At 23.2% G+C, this 16,401-nt stretch overlaps 1 protein-coding gene across 3 annotated transcripts in view; it reads left to right on the plus strand.

Moving 5' to 3' along the window:
* Positions 1 to 16,401, plus strand: part of LOC112599831 — a 105,342-nt gene that overhangs the window by 2,118 nt on the left and 86,823 nt on the right. Inside the window, exon 1 of one of the 3 annotated variants that reach the window (XM_025346896.1) lies at positions 5,431 to 5,471. The exons of 1 other annotated variant lie outside the window; for it this stretch is intronic. The gene's annotated coding sequence lies outside the window, so the exon portion shown is untranslated. Of the gene's footprint in view, positions 1 to 5,430; positions 5,472 to 15,755; positions 15,778 to 16,401 lie in introns of those variants that run through there. One more of the 3 variants, XM_025346898.1, reaches the window with a different exon arrangement.

Genomic DNA, 16,401 nt, shown 5'->3' on the forward strand with positions numbered 1-16,401 from the left:
TGTTAAAAATTGTTTTAAAATAGTTTGCGGAGATTAGTTTCATTTAATACTTGAATAAGACTATGCCTTTGTTGAAGGCGTGAGGATTTGATGTAAAGTTTCTGGAAGTTAATGTTAGTGTTTTGATTCAGTAATATCGCTGGCATTCAAGAAGAATGTATTTGAATGTGATGCATGGTACCACAAGCTGTCATAGATTAGGACAATGTTTGGTTAAGATGGTCGCGTGTAGTGTTTTTCGAGGTACACTGATTATAACCACGTATTTTCTGTATATTATAATTGATTTAGGATTCGGTATTATGGACTGTTTGATTTCTTTTATGTATTATTCAGTAAATTAAACTTCTAGGTTTGTCATTCAATAATGTAATTAGGTTTATTGAAATTTTATAAGCCGCGGTCTTCGTTTAGTCGTAAAGATAAATTGGAATAAACTGTAGTTTATTTGGGTTTTTGATCAGCATTTTCGTTTTCTATTATGTTAACATAACTAGGAATCCATACAAATCATATTCTATGTTTGCAATCGTTTATTTCTTTGATTGTTTGAATAATTATATTGGTTGCGGTGTTTTAAAAGGATCAAATATATTTATTGATATTTGTTTAAAATTTTTCAAACGATATACGTTATAATATATAATGATGAAGTTAATTTGTGTTAGTTTGGTTATTCAATTACTTATATGAAAGTTCTATTTTTAATTTGTATAATGTAAGAGAAGAAGATCATACGGGGTTTTTTTATTAATTATAAAATTTTAGCTTTTAAGAATGATAAGATTTTTGTTTGATTATTATATAGTAGATTTGTAATTAATATTGACGGTTTATTATATTACGGTCAATTTGAGTAAGATTAGTTGGATCTTAAAAATAGATTTCAATTTTTATTTAAATGCATGTTTTGTTTGTTACTTTTATTTAGTATCGTTCGTGTGGTTTAAGTATAAAAACATATTATTTTAAACTAAAATCGTGCATTCTATTAAGTTATTATAAACTTTAATTTTATTCCATATTTATTAAACTTAAGTTATTACACTTTTATTATTATTATTTTGAATAAAAAACGCAGCATTATTTTATGATTAAATAATTAACAACAATTTTTGTTTTAAAATAATTGGAACTAAAAATATTCTTTAAACGAATTTTAATATAATATACAATATACATATTATAACATTATACTGCCATTATATGACATCAAGAAATATCGATGAAAAGTTATTCTTGAAACGTCTGAAAAAAATTCTATCTAGTCGTCGACAGGTCTTAGAATATAATGGAAATAATATACTTATCGCACATGATAAATGATGTACAAGTTTTTAAAACAAAGTCGTATAGCAATAATATAAATTTATTACATTATAATTGTACTATAATATTGTCTTGAATTATTTAACCTGTATTTATATATAATGAGTTAATTTAATCAAGGATGGAGTTGAAATGTCTCAATATTATTCAAATATCACTATAAAAAAAAAAAAAAAAAATATATTTTATTAGGGCTAGCATTTGAAAAAAAATTGTTATACGTTATTTACAATTAAAACGTTATATACATTTTGAGTTTATCGTTATTCAGAATTTAAATTTTAAATGTTATTCAACTTTTGCATTTATCTTTATTCAGGATTATAATTTTTAATATATTTTATAATAATTTATAACTATTAAATAATTGGAAATTAATTATTTCTTTTAATAATATACTATTTATAACTTTTGTGTTATGCTTTGTTTGATGATATATCATATATTTTGTTAATCGTTATGTTTTGTTTTGCGTTATTTAATTATTTGTGTTTATTGTTTTCTGTTATAATTACGTTTACAAATTTCAATCGTTTTTTGTCAAATATAACGTTATTATAACGCTTGCAAGTTCTGTATTTTATTCAAAACTCTTAAAATAATATAAAGCAACAAAATATTTTAAACTCAACAAATAAACAACTAAGTAGATCGATTTATTAAAATAAAAGTAAACTTTGGTCCTGCTTATAGCTGGTGAAAAACTTTTACTTGAATTTGACATTCGTTATAACGTGATTTGAACCAAAGAGTTTTATTTTTGTTTGTATTATTTTGTTTTTAAAAGTTAAGTGGATTGCTTATATTGTCTTTGAAAATGTTTACAGCTCTTTATATTACATATTATAGAATTGAATGGAATATAAGCGTATTTCAATAAATAAGAGAAAATCTAATTTAAGAAAATATTTATAGTTAATGATTTTTTAATGGATCATATTTAAATATTCGATTTAAAATTTAATAATCAGTTTTATAATTTGTTTGAGTATAATAAATACTTAATGTAGTATAATTGTTATACATTAAATTCTATTAAAATTAATAAATTATTTTACATGTTAAATTGGATACTTAAAAAAAATATTCTAAGTACAAGCACATATTATATTATTATCTAAAATATAATATTTAGAAAATATTTAGTCTATACTATTTTTTATTTATTGTGACACTCCATAGATTTCGTTATTTATATTATTTTTTAAAATAATTTATTCTTCTAAGCTTGTTATACACACTCTAGGCACGTAAATTGTATCATAATTTTTGTTTTGAGATAAAAAAATATAAATAAGACATACAAGTATTAAGTAGTCGTAGATTATATTATACTATTAGTCATTGTCTAGTTATTATTGGTAGCATGAATTATATTTAAAACGATAAGTTGAATTTATTTATATTTTTTGTTGATGAATTACTTAATATACATTAATTAATTAGCCGATACTAAAATTTCCAACGTTATTTACTCAATCGTATATTGAAAGTGAAGTCTCGTTTTATACTATTCTTGATTATTTTTCTATTTTATACAAAAAAAAAAGGTTGTTTTTCTATTTTTATTACTTTGAATGAAAACTAGATTTTGTTAGTATTCAAACATTTTCAGTATTGTTTCGTAAGTGGTTATTTTTTAGGATACTCCCCTAGGCATACTTCTTATTCATTGAAATAAATAAAATGAAATACAATGTTAAAGATGTTGAGTAAAATAAAAAAACATTGTTTTTAGATGGATTATATCAAACGTTTTTAGCGAAGAGTATATTTTTCGTAGTATTATTTAATTTTATTGTATACTAGATTATATTAAATATTAAAGTAGAAGTACAATGCATTATTGTTTTCATTTATATTATTCAAAGTAACGAAATAATGGATGGAATGATATTATACACTAATCAAAAACCAATATAGACTATTTAAGTAATTTATTTATATAAGGGATAAATGCTGTCGGTTTGAATGTTTATAATTATAATAATACCATAAATAAATATATAAAACAATTTTATGTATATATGGACATTGAAATAATACATAAATCGCGTAGAGTTTTTTGCTTTTTTTAAATAGGAAAATATAGTTGACGATTTCTTATTTATCGTTTCACATAAGTATTATTATATGGTATATAATACATTTTGTATGCATGTTAAAAGTATTTAATGTATTTTTAGATTTAAAATGAGAATAATGGTTATGGATAAACAATTTAATTCAAGATGTTAGAGATAGTATCATTATAATATATAATATATAATCTGGTTTTATTGTGAAACATGAATATTATATTTTTATCGTAAAATTTATTTGTTGTCATGACATAATAATTTTCAAAATGTTTAATGTGGTATACAAATAAAATATATAAAAAATAATAATAATAAATATTTTTTATTTTAATGTTGATAATTACCACTAACTTTTTCATATTTCATTACAATTATGTATATATAAGTATATTTTTTTGGCTTAACATAGGATATTTAGACCTTCCATCACAATTTTCACTTCTTTCTATATTTATCTTTATTAGATAGTTCTTCACCATTGATAGATAGATTTTAACATCTGCAGATTACTCCTAACTCTGTCTGTCTATCTTTGTCTTTGCCATCCTAGTGGTCACTTTCCATTTAGAATTAAAAATTATATGCTGTATTCAAATAAGCAATATCGTATTTGCATTTTTATACTATTAAAATATAGGTAGCAAGAAAATTAGTTTGAATTATTATTCATATCTACATACATTTATATATTATAATACATATATATCAAATAATTTGTATTTTTATTTTACAAACAATATATAACATAATATTTTCTAAGGTTCACAAAAATATAATAATATGTGATAACTTAATATATATTATAGTCAATGAAATTAATGTCCTAGTTTATTTCGGACCATTTTGGCATCTATATTCTATTTATAATACTATTTGAGTCAGTCACATAGGCATTATTTATTATTCTGAGATACAATGAAATTTCTAAGTACTCGTTTCATATTATATAAACCATACCCTTATAAAATACATTTTATAATAATCTGAAGCTTTAATTCTTTAAACCTCTTGTGTGAAAAGTAACATGTCTGTATTTATTTTTTATAATTACTACTATATTTACGATTTAATAATAACTCGTAATTTAGAATAAATTTAATATATATAGATCTTAAATTAAATTAATTCTAAATTACATAATATTATAAGTAATTTAGATTTAAAGGATTCAAATTTTTAGTATATTTTTTTATTAACTTTTTGTTATTATTTAAATTTATGCATTACAAAGTATAAACAGATTTCATAAAAAAAAAAAAAATGTTGTGAATTATTTATTTATTGTATGTCATGTTAAAAATATCATGAGTTTTCTTAGTAAATATATTTTTCATATATAGGTAACTAATTTTTTTCTAGTACCTACTAAATAAACAAACCTATAAATAATTAAATTATTTTATTCATAAAATATAGTTAATTATATTGTTAAGGTTAAGTAATAAATACAACTTAAGGACATTAAGTGTTCCGGAATATAAGTTCTTATCATATTATCATAATATAAATTTATATTAAATTAATTTATTATAGCTTTTAAAAAAATTAACGCTTTTATGGTAATATATATATATATTCAAAAAGATAAGGGATAATAATTAAATAACCCTCATTTTCAATAAATTTTTTCAACTGTAATACTGTATAGTCCAGGGACGGCCAAACTTTTTTTGGCCACGATCTACTAAAAATATACTTTACCTTTGAGGATCCATTTTGATAAAAAAGTTTTTTTTATTATTAAGTTATTATACCACCATAATTAATTTTCGTGTGCGTAGTTTAAAAATAAATTCTAACACGATCGACTTTAAAATCGTTTGCGATCGACTGTTTGGCCGTCCCTGGTATAGTCTTATAGTTTTGTATTCAAATAAATTATGCAGTAAAAGTTAATTATTCTAATTCAAACGTGCTGATTTCTTTAATTTTGTAATATTATTATAGTCTATTACAAAATTTATTATTTATATAATTTTTTACTGTTATTTGTTTTAGGTGATAACGACACTTGTTAACTTTTTATTAATTCGAGTTTATTGAAAAATATCAATGTGCATGGTAAGCAATAAAGCTATTAAGTATGTATTACAAAAATACAAGGTTTTTAATACTTAATAATATAACTATAATGGCTTAACAGTATCTATAATAATTATTTTAACAGTTATTATGAATATATTATTTTAATTTTTCTTTCAAGCTCAGACAACCAGAGCGATAGGAAGTGCATGGCCATTTCGTAATGCATCACGTATTGTATCTCATCAATTATCTACCTTTAATGAGGCACTAAACACGCTTAATGGCAATACTGTTTCACCAATTGTTATTATATTTTAAACAAGAACTCAGTTATAAAAAGAAAACGATGAAAAGTCCAACAAAAAGTGCTCTTTTGTTTACTTCCATAAACTCCTCGAATCACGAGGATAAGAAAAACAAGTTTTTTTTACTACCAAATAGTTTCGAAGTGTTAGCAATGGAGAAACAAGGCAACGCATTCGTCCAAATTAAAGCTCAACTCGTTTTACCATCGAGATCTAACGAGATCTCATCAAAATTAAGTAATGTTAAACTTCCAAACATTGTCTTAAAACACGGAATCGATTTTGTTACACTCTACAAAGATTTAACTCACAAAGTGGGCCGAGAGAGTTTCATATGCAAAGCTAATAGATCTAATTTTATTGTACGAGCCATCACATGAGTCAACTTTATGGCTATTCATTTTTTTTTATTGTACGCTAATTTTTAATGTTATTCACATTTTCCTCGTTTCTTTCATCTTTTCAGAGTTGTATCACGCCACTGTCACTACTTCACTCATACCGTAGATATAGTTAATCGCCTAAGCTCCCTTGGACATACATTTTTCAGTTTTTTAAATATATCTCACCGTACGAACAAATTGCCTCTTTCTCTTTTCAATATTAACTTAGTTCGATTTTAATAATTGAGAAATATTCAAAATTACTAAAATATGTAATTTAATTGTAAAATTCAAAAACCCAAAGAGGAAACTCGGTCTTCCTTAATATCACTACTGTCAGAAGTTCCGACATATTATGTAAAACTATTGTCACCATTATTCGCATTGCGTGAAATACGGGTCAGAAAAAGCTACTGACAACTTCTTTAAAAATCGAGAGGAATCCACAAAATTTACAAACTGTAATGGAAATCATATAGCCAACTTTAGAGGACGCAAAACCTACAAAGACATAATAAGTCGCATCAAGTCAATATATCGTAAAATATTAAAAAAAAAAATCATTTCATTCCAACATTTGCCACGCCATTCACAAATTGAAGAAGTAAAAATGATTAAATACTCTATTCGAATTTAAAAGAAAAATCGACATACACCGAAACCACAGCTAGCTAACACTACATATTATCATCAAATTCCTCGATGAATTAAAATGTATTCTTAACACCCTTATATTTGGTCTAACTTGGTAAAACAAAATTATATTCCTCATAATTTATACTCCATAATACATTTCATATCTTCCGTGAATTCATAATACATTTGTTTAATAATATTGTAAACAAACTTTTCGAAACATGTTATATGTTGATACATTTTAACTATAATAATTATATAATTTTTTTTTTTTAACTTCTTTTTTATGCTTTTTAAGATTCATACAAGGCTGGAATTTTGTTAATGTACTTATTATATTATCGTTATATTTATTAATGAAAATTCTAAAAAATTTTGATTTCTAAATGATAATTCTTAGTTTCGTGATTAAAAATAGAAGAATTTTTTTAGTAAAAAATAACATTTATATATTTTCGTTTACGCAAAGTTAAGTTTTAAGTGATGATATTTGTGACGCACTCCTCTCCACATGCAAATTTTAAATAAGCTACTACTAGTTACATATAAAAAAATATTCTTTTAATATTCAATATTTCTAAAATATTGATTTTTTAGGTACGTAATATTCTGTTTCAAATTACGAGTTGAATTTTTATAATTAAAAGTAAAGTATACAATTTAAAACTATAAAAAGACGATGTTAGTGATTTCATAAAAACAATATATAATAGTGGGAAAAGTAACATTTTTATAAAATTATAAAATCCTAATTCATGGATCTTATATTTTCAAAATATGTTACATAATTTTCTTATTTTGCTTCATACCTACTGCCTTACTACTCAACCTTACAACCTTACATTATATTTGTATGTTAAATAACTTAAACTAATAATATTATTGATGTTCAAATATTTAATTTATAATTTTTCATTTTTGCAATAAGAGAATTTTAATTTGAACTAGTACTTATAAGATAGAAATGTTTTTGTTCTACCATATATGTTTATAGTACGACAAAAGATAAACGAATTACATTTGTAATACGGTAGAAACCTATTCATTAAAATTCTATAATTTATATGTACATTATTAATATTTTATTCCGCACTAATTCAAAATGTAATTATTTATTGTTATTATTATTTTTACTTATTATCATATATTTTATAAAATATAAAAATAAAAGTTAAAGTTCAAACCAAGTTCAAACAATTGAAATATTTATTCAATAGTGTTTAAGAGTATGCTTTTAAACCATATTTTTTAAAACTTATGTTAGATAACTTATCCCCCATAAGTAACTTTTAAAAACTTTATTCAAAGCTCATATTGATCCATTTGCTTTAATATTTATATTTAAACCCGAATTATTTAGACCCGAAAAAGAGTTAAATTGCTCTATTACACATATAAGGTCTAAAGATAAATTTTATAGTAATGTTTTATATAGCAGATTCAATATTTACGTGACTCACCTATTACCACGTTTATTTTTCATGAGGTTTAATGTATTAAAAGTACAGCGATATAAATAAATACCTTTGGCTTTTAGATTTTTAGTACATTTTATGATGCTGAATTTAGAATAAAATTTATTTGGTATTATTTTTGATTATTTTAAAATCCATAGTATGCAAATAAAATAAAATGAAATAATTAATATTTTATTAGTAAATATCATATTATATTATTAAGTATAATTTTAGGTGCATTACATATATATAATTTATATAATCAAAGATTATAAATTTAAAATAACTTAACGTAATTTTTATATAAGCTTGACGTTTTCGATTAAAAAATATCTTATGATTTAGATACAATAATATAACAATACTTCGTTTATTCAAAACTTGTTTTGGTCTACTTTATTTTGATATAAAAAAAATTGAATATGTTAAATTACTAAATTGTTCTTATGGTTTAGGTGACAAAGTTGAATTTACATTTAAATTGTAAGTTTTTTTTTTAAGTTAGTTATTTACAAAATATTTAACTATTAATAAATATATTTGCCGTCAAATAGATTACCCCATGTCCTTTTGGCCTCCACTCAACTGCCAATGCACATAATCGATTGACCGTCGTACGCCACCTACAAGTTTTATTATCTTTCGTGTACCGGCAATCGATATGCATGACTGCTTGTGACTTTTAGCAACTACCACATAGCAGATTTGTACACGGTGCGCAACAGTTTCTCAACTTTCATCATTGTTATATTTTAATATAAATGAAACATTTGACAACATAGTTAATATTCTGTCGTTTCATAAATTTTCAATTTGAATATTGTGTTTTTCTATGTTTTGTGGTTATAGCTAATGATAGTACCTATACAAATATATGTTGAGTATATTATATACTTTTATACTATTATGAATAGAAATTGAAATTATTTAACAAGATTTAATAATAAAATCATGATGTTTTTATCTAGAAAGTGAAAGTTTGTAATATATTATTTATAAATTTTATAGGTTCATTTTTTTTTTCATACCATTATTATTTTGTTATAACTTGGTATGAATATTTATATCATTTATTTCCCAATAGTCTGAGACTTAAAATTGATAATATTTAATAGTAGTGCATGTTTATATTACTATAATGGGTATTATATATATAGTTCAATAAAGTTATTTAGTAATAAGTAACCATAATTAAAAATAAGAGACAAAAATTACGTATTAATATAGCTTAATTTTAAAATGTAGGTACGATTGTCCCGTTTTAAAGAATGAAAAAATCAGAAGTCTTGTTTAATATTAAGAAGGCGTATAATTACGACTGACATACTATTATACATTATTATTTTTTTTTTTTTTATAAATTGCTGCATGAAGGTTAGTCATTTTTATATTACTTGGCCTCTTTTACTCGCACACATAAGATTATGTTTTTATTTTGCATTTAAATCATTAATAATAAATTTTATATTATTTTTATAATTATATTATAATATTTAAAGTGTCCATTAAAGTGTCTTTGATTATAGTTATTGCAATGAGTAAAGCGATTAGTTAATTTACTTACTAATTATTACTTAAGGTTTTTTTTTTTAATACCATTTTAAAGTAGGTACAACAATAAGTTTTAATTTAAGTATAATTAAAGCACCATAGTTAAACTGTACTTGCTGTAGAATGTTCTAACTAATATAAAGAAAAAAACAAATTAAAGATCTTTTGAAAATATGCGAATTAATTCCATGCTTCTTTATTCCAACAAAGACGTGCAGACAATTGTTGATTATCAACACAGATAACTATTTTAATTGGATTTTTAAAAAATACCGACCACAATATTAATGGCGACCCGTTTAAGATCAAAATAATTGTATATGATGAAATATTACTTAGATTACAACTTTATTGAAAAGATTAATCAATAAAAGTAATTTTGTGCACTTTAATAAAATAATAAAAAATAGATAAATTATTTAATTTTAAAATATGGCAGATTGTTTGTGTTAATAATATTTTGTTTCTTGTATTATGATATATTATTAAAATAATAATAAGAACTACGAGTGTATTTTTACTTAATTTGGTATTGTGATTTTTTCATCCCCATTACTACAATGATAAAATAATACTGTACAATGTAGGTACATACTATAATTACAAGTAATTGTAAAATAACTTTACTAGTCGTCTTGTTATTTATATTCTTGTGGCTACGATCACAGAATCTATAGTAATATCTTATAGGGACTAATAATATTATGTTATTATTATTTTAATGAATTTCTCGGAACTTTCAAAATGACGAGACCATGACATAGACACGTCACATAATTTATTGAGCACCTTATGATTTTCTGTTTCACGTCAGAAATTTTTTGTGTAGGTATAAAAAAAGAGATTAACTTTAAAAGCTAATTTTATTTAAATAGGTATTAATATTTTATGCGGGCGAATTTGGTTGGAATGAAATTTGGTACAGGTGTATTTCGCTATTTATGGGAAAAGCAGTTCTAGGTGTAAAATCCGTACGTGGTGGATTCAAATACGGTGCTCAGGTGCATGTCTGGAGTTTTTATGATCATAAAAATGTGTTAAATTAAATGTTTGTGTGTGGTGTCATTTGTCAACTTTGGGCACAGCTTGGTTTTAGTTAGTTTTATAGCTCGGGAAATTATGTACTTATTATTGATGAAATGGTTAATAATATAGAATCTTTAATATTGTATCTATACTTATAAATAATGTGTATAATGTATATATGAACTGAAACAAAAAAAAAAATATTTCATGTAAATTAATTTAAAATTGATTTCCTTATTCATCTCTTTTATGTACTGTTTTACTGTTTACATGCTATAATATACATAGTTTAAATGAGTAAAATATTTATATGTTTATTTTTTTTCTCATTTTATATGACAATGGTTTACAATTATTTTCTCCAAGAGAAAATTTAAGAATTAATTGTTTGTAAGGTGAGTATAATTTATTTACCGCTGATGCCGATTAAAAGTGACTTTTCAGGATAATTTTCCGTCTATTGAAACTTGAAAGTCAGTTAAAATTATTTTTACAGTTATAAAATATAATATGTACTAATTATTAAATAACCACATTTCGTAATTTATCATAGAAAATTTATGATCTCTGTTATTTATTCATAAACAGTATCAAAGTTGCTAATTATATAAAGAAAATTATATAATTAATTTATTTATTTATTTATTCTCCTAAGAAAATTATATAATAACTTTTGTCAGAATTCAGATTGCAACATTGTTACATTATTTACTCAAACTACAAAGAATAAAATATACCTGATTATATATCAAAAAAAAAAAAAAAATGTTAAATTTAAATAATTACAAATTATAGAATAAATATTTTAATTATATTATGTATAAAAATAGTGAATAGTTTAAATGAGTTGCAGTAGCAAAAGTCATTTTAATACAACATTATTAATTATAATATTAAACTATACATTAATATATAATTATAGTACATGAAATACAAATAAATAAAAATTTGAGTAAATATTATATTTCCAAATATTTTAAATTTCATTGTTTTTTAGGTGAGGTTATTACTATAAAACCAAATATTATCTTGCTTGTATTTCATTATTACACAGGTATAGCTAGAGTAAAGTGTCAGTAACATGAGTTCTGGATACTGTTGTTGTTTCGGATGTTTTAATAAATGAAATCAAGTATCGTTTATCCTCATTATATGTAACTTTAAAATAGTTGAATGTTGTACCATTTCTTATACTTCCAGATGAGTACTTAAAAAAACTAATCATGAAAATTAATATAATTATAATACAATTATTTTATATCCATTCATTTATTAATACTATTTTTTTTTTTTTTTTGTTTGTTTATAGCTTATAATTATTAACGTATTTTAATAAGTAGTGTAAGCAACTATTAATTGTACCAACTCAATAAATTATAAATCTAATTATACACAATTGATATAATACTTTTAAATTTAATATAATATTGTTTGAAATATATCTTTTAATTATTATTTATTTCATTATATGAATTTTATTTTAAATACAAAATTCGCAAGGTGATATTTTTAGATTTTATAGAGCAATTTAATTTATTTTAAAATCTATTCGATAATATATATATGTTAAACACAGAAATTTATAGCAATCTTGATTTTTATAAGCGTAAAACAATTAACTATCATAACCAAAAAACTGGATATTTTAAGCAAAATAAACAATTAAAATTTAAAAATCGATTATTTAACTGATATAATAATGTTTTTATAAACATTTTAGTGTTAGGATAGTAATGAAATTAATGAATATCCTTGAAGTATTTGTATTAAAAATTTGCTCTCTAATTTTTTTTTTGTCTTTGTGTATAAAATAAAACATTCTTTGGATCTTAAACAGTTAAAAATTAATAAATTATAGAGTATGCGTTAATTTTTCTATAGCTGTATATGATAGTAGTATCTGTATCTCTAAAGAGTTTCTTTTCAATTATTAACAGATTGTCAAAATGGACTGAGTTATAAAGTAATATACTGTGTAAACATATACATATTCATGTTTTTTAAATATATTATAGATGATATAAAATCTACACAATGATTATGTACCTAATATACATATTATATGCTTTTGAATATAAGCTATAATATTTTTATATTAGTACGTGTGATTTAAATAATTGAAGAAGAAATCGACGAAATACTTAAAGACAATAAATAATATAATTCTTTTTTATATATTATTGTAGTTATTTATTTAAAGCGATCAAGATAATATCATGAGAGTTTAATTGGTGGCTGAGAGTAAATAATTAAAAACGAATGTGTTATAAGCCATTTTTGGTCTATTAAGAACTGAACATCAAAAAAAGTGTTATTATTGATTTTATTTTGTTTGTGAAATTGTTTAGGATTATATTGAGATCTAGAAAAGATTGTCATGTTGGTGTCGTGTAATTATTATCAATAGCTTTTGACTATGAGCGATGGGTTTGGATAACACAGTTAGTTAGAGAAGTAGTTTGTTGAAAAGTTTGTTGCAATGGTAAATTTAGATTTAGGGGAGTGATTTTATCTTAATGTTAATGATGACTCTGGAGCTTGAAGCCTTTTGATTTGACAGCATCTATAATTTGTCGGTTGGTTTCTTGCTCGTGGAACGCGAGTAGTTAGAGTATCTTTTGATTTTAAGTATAGTTTATTTATCCACATTACCTACAAGTATTGTCGTATACGTTAAACATTTCGACGTGCACGAATAAAAATAAAACACAGTTTTAAAATATAAGCACTTTATTAAATCGTAATAGATCGAATAGAGTGGTCATTGCTGAAGAATCCCTTTTTGTCTCCTTTTATATCTTTTATATAAACGAATACCTACTTTTCTATATTTTTATATGTTTGTTATTGGCCTACTAATATTTGCTGACTAAAAGTTATTTATTGCATTATTGTTTTCTTAATTTAGTTGTAAAGATAACTAAAGTATAATAATACATTATGATTATAATGAGTGCTCGAATTTTTTATATATTATTATCATTCTGTGATTTTTTCAAAAAATAATTATTTTTTTATCGGATACGATAATATTTTTTTCACTCTAAGAATATTGATGAATCACTTTTTAGTTTATACACATAACATAAAAGTTATACATCTCTAAAGAAAAATTTCGTGAACTTATAAGGTGTACGATATTTAAATATTTTAAATTAACCTGTTTAAATTAAAAAAAAAAGTTAAACACGTATTTATACATAATTAGGTAAATATATATTTTTAATGAAAGATGAGATAAATTAACTTTATTTTATTATTTGAACAATATGTTTTAAAAATTCACAGATAAAATTTTTTATTATTTAATATTAGCGGATTTTTCTCAGAATTTCCAATTATTATATAAAAGTATAGAAAAATATACCACAAATACTGTATTTAATGTCAATAGTTTGTGTTTCGTTTTTGTCAGTGTAAATTACATAATTTGTTTGACGCGTGATTCTTTTGAAACATAATTCACTTACTATTGACTATCGTCTATATTATTTAATCAAATAAATGTCTCGTGGTTAACGCGTGATTTTTTCCCCAAAATGTTTTGATATTATTTTGTTTAGATTCGTGAGTAAAGGTGGGAGAATTTTCATCGGTTTATTTATGGTTTGAAGTGAAAGAATTTTGGTGAGAAAAATATTTGTGAAATTATTTGTATGTATTGAAGAGTTGTCTGTTTAAACTTAATTATTTTAATCTAGTGATATGACATGTGTGGTTTTCTAAACTACTACATAAAAGGGTTTTTAATTCTGCAATTTTACGAACGTGTTACAACTATTAATATTATTAATAAGTTATAAATGTCATAATCGCTAGGTGGATGTTATACAATAAGCAGGGAATCGATAGGAACATTAACGGAATATAAGATTAAGGATCGCGGGTTACGGTACCAGGTGGTTATACGTTTTGGAGTGTTAGTTTAATAAACTAATTAGTAATTATATAAATATTGAAATATATAATAGTTAAAAAATTCTTATAGTATCCGAGATTATTTTTACTCGTGTATAATTGATTGAATTCAGAAAAGTAATACCATTTTTTAGGTAGGTATACTTTATGAAAAAAAAACTTAAAATAAACGATTTTATAGTTAAAAGCTTTTATTTTATTGCTAGAGAAACCAATAAAAATTATGTCTCACATGAGTCGGAAAACTATCACATAAAAAATATTTGTGTAAAATATTAACACTAGAAACATACCGATACCTCTTTTATTTTAATGTTTGTATTATGTATAATAATATTAATACGTAAGCCTGACTGTAGTGATACCACAACCAAAAATTAAAATCTATATAGTATTAAAATAAATTCTAATTTAATGATTTATCATTTAAATTATTAGTCATATGGATGTGTCTCGTTGATGCCGACTTCTATCTTTCTCATCCACCCAATAAAAATATACAATCCGATCGCTGACAGGGAAGGTATTATGTTACCGTCTTAATAAGGTTGAATGTTACACGACTTTATAGCATTACGCGATTGTTTCATGCATCTTATAGGTGTTACTTTTATTATACTCGTATATATATATACAAAAGCACCTTAAAAGTTGTAACTTTCTGAAAATGTCTTACCAGTGATTGCATAATTTAATTTATCGTATGTAGAGATCAGTCAGCGTAACAATGTTATTTAGCGATACAAATGAACCAATCATTTCCAGCACGTGCATCAGCTGTCCACGATGTGCTCGACTGTCATTTAACGAAAACATAAAATGATTCATCTGAAGGCTACATGCATTTAAGGATTCACCGAATATGTATTATATTAATGTCCCTTGAATAAAAATATGGTAATCGGATAATCAAGGTAGCCTGATTGAGAATTTATTTTGGAGTACTCTATTTTAAGGCTGTACTATGTACCTACAGTTGACAGCAATAACGAGACGAGCCACTGATATGAATTTATTTTATTTTCAGACGTCCAGATCGAACCTGTACACTGTTATATTATGTTAGGTATATAGTTTATAACTATATTAATATTATTTACGCGTAAATCGCTCATCGTAGTCATTGTTCATACCTATAACAAAAATTATTTGTGCGTGTGCACTGCAACAGATTCGTATGCATGTTACCTAGTTACGCGAGTAACATTATAGTTATACCATTATATATCATAATAATATTATCATTATTATTTATTATATTATGGGATTATAGGTTTTGTGTTTTCTCGATTTATGACCGACCACGCTGTTGATGGTACAATAATTGTTTTTTTTTTTTTTTATCATATTTCATTTGTAGGCTTTTAAACTCGTAGAAAAGAATTAATAATCTTACCATTGTAATAGTAACTGTACACTGTATATAATAAATTATTTATTTATTTATTTTGTTCATTAAAGACCCATTAGATACATCTGTAAATTCACTAAGTGGGCTTAGCAATTATTTCTTATAGTCTCTTATACTCATTTGTTATGTGGTTTCATAACGTATTTTTTGAATAACAAGTGTCAAGAATGAAAACAAGATAAATAATTACAAATATCAAGGCTAAAGTTAAACTTGTTTAAAAAAACAACTGTATATAAAATTGTTTCTGATGTTTTATATATATATATTTATATATAA

The sequence above is a fragment of the Melanaphis sacchari genome, unplaced genomic scaffold (genome assembly GCF_002803265.2).
Source record: "Melanaphis sacchari strain LSU unplaced genomic scaffold, SCAv2.0 Contig55_pilon_pilon, whole genome shotgun sequence".
Taxonomy (NCBI): Eukaryota; Metazoa; Arthropoda; class Insecta; order Hemiptera; family Aphididae; genus Melanaphis; species Melanaphis sacchari.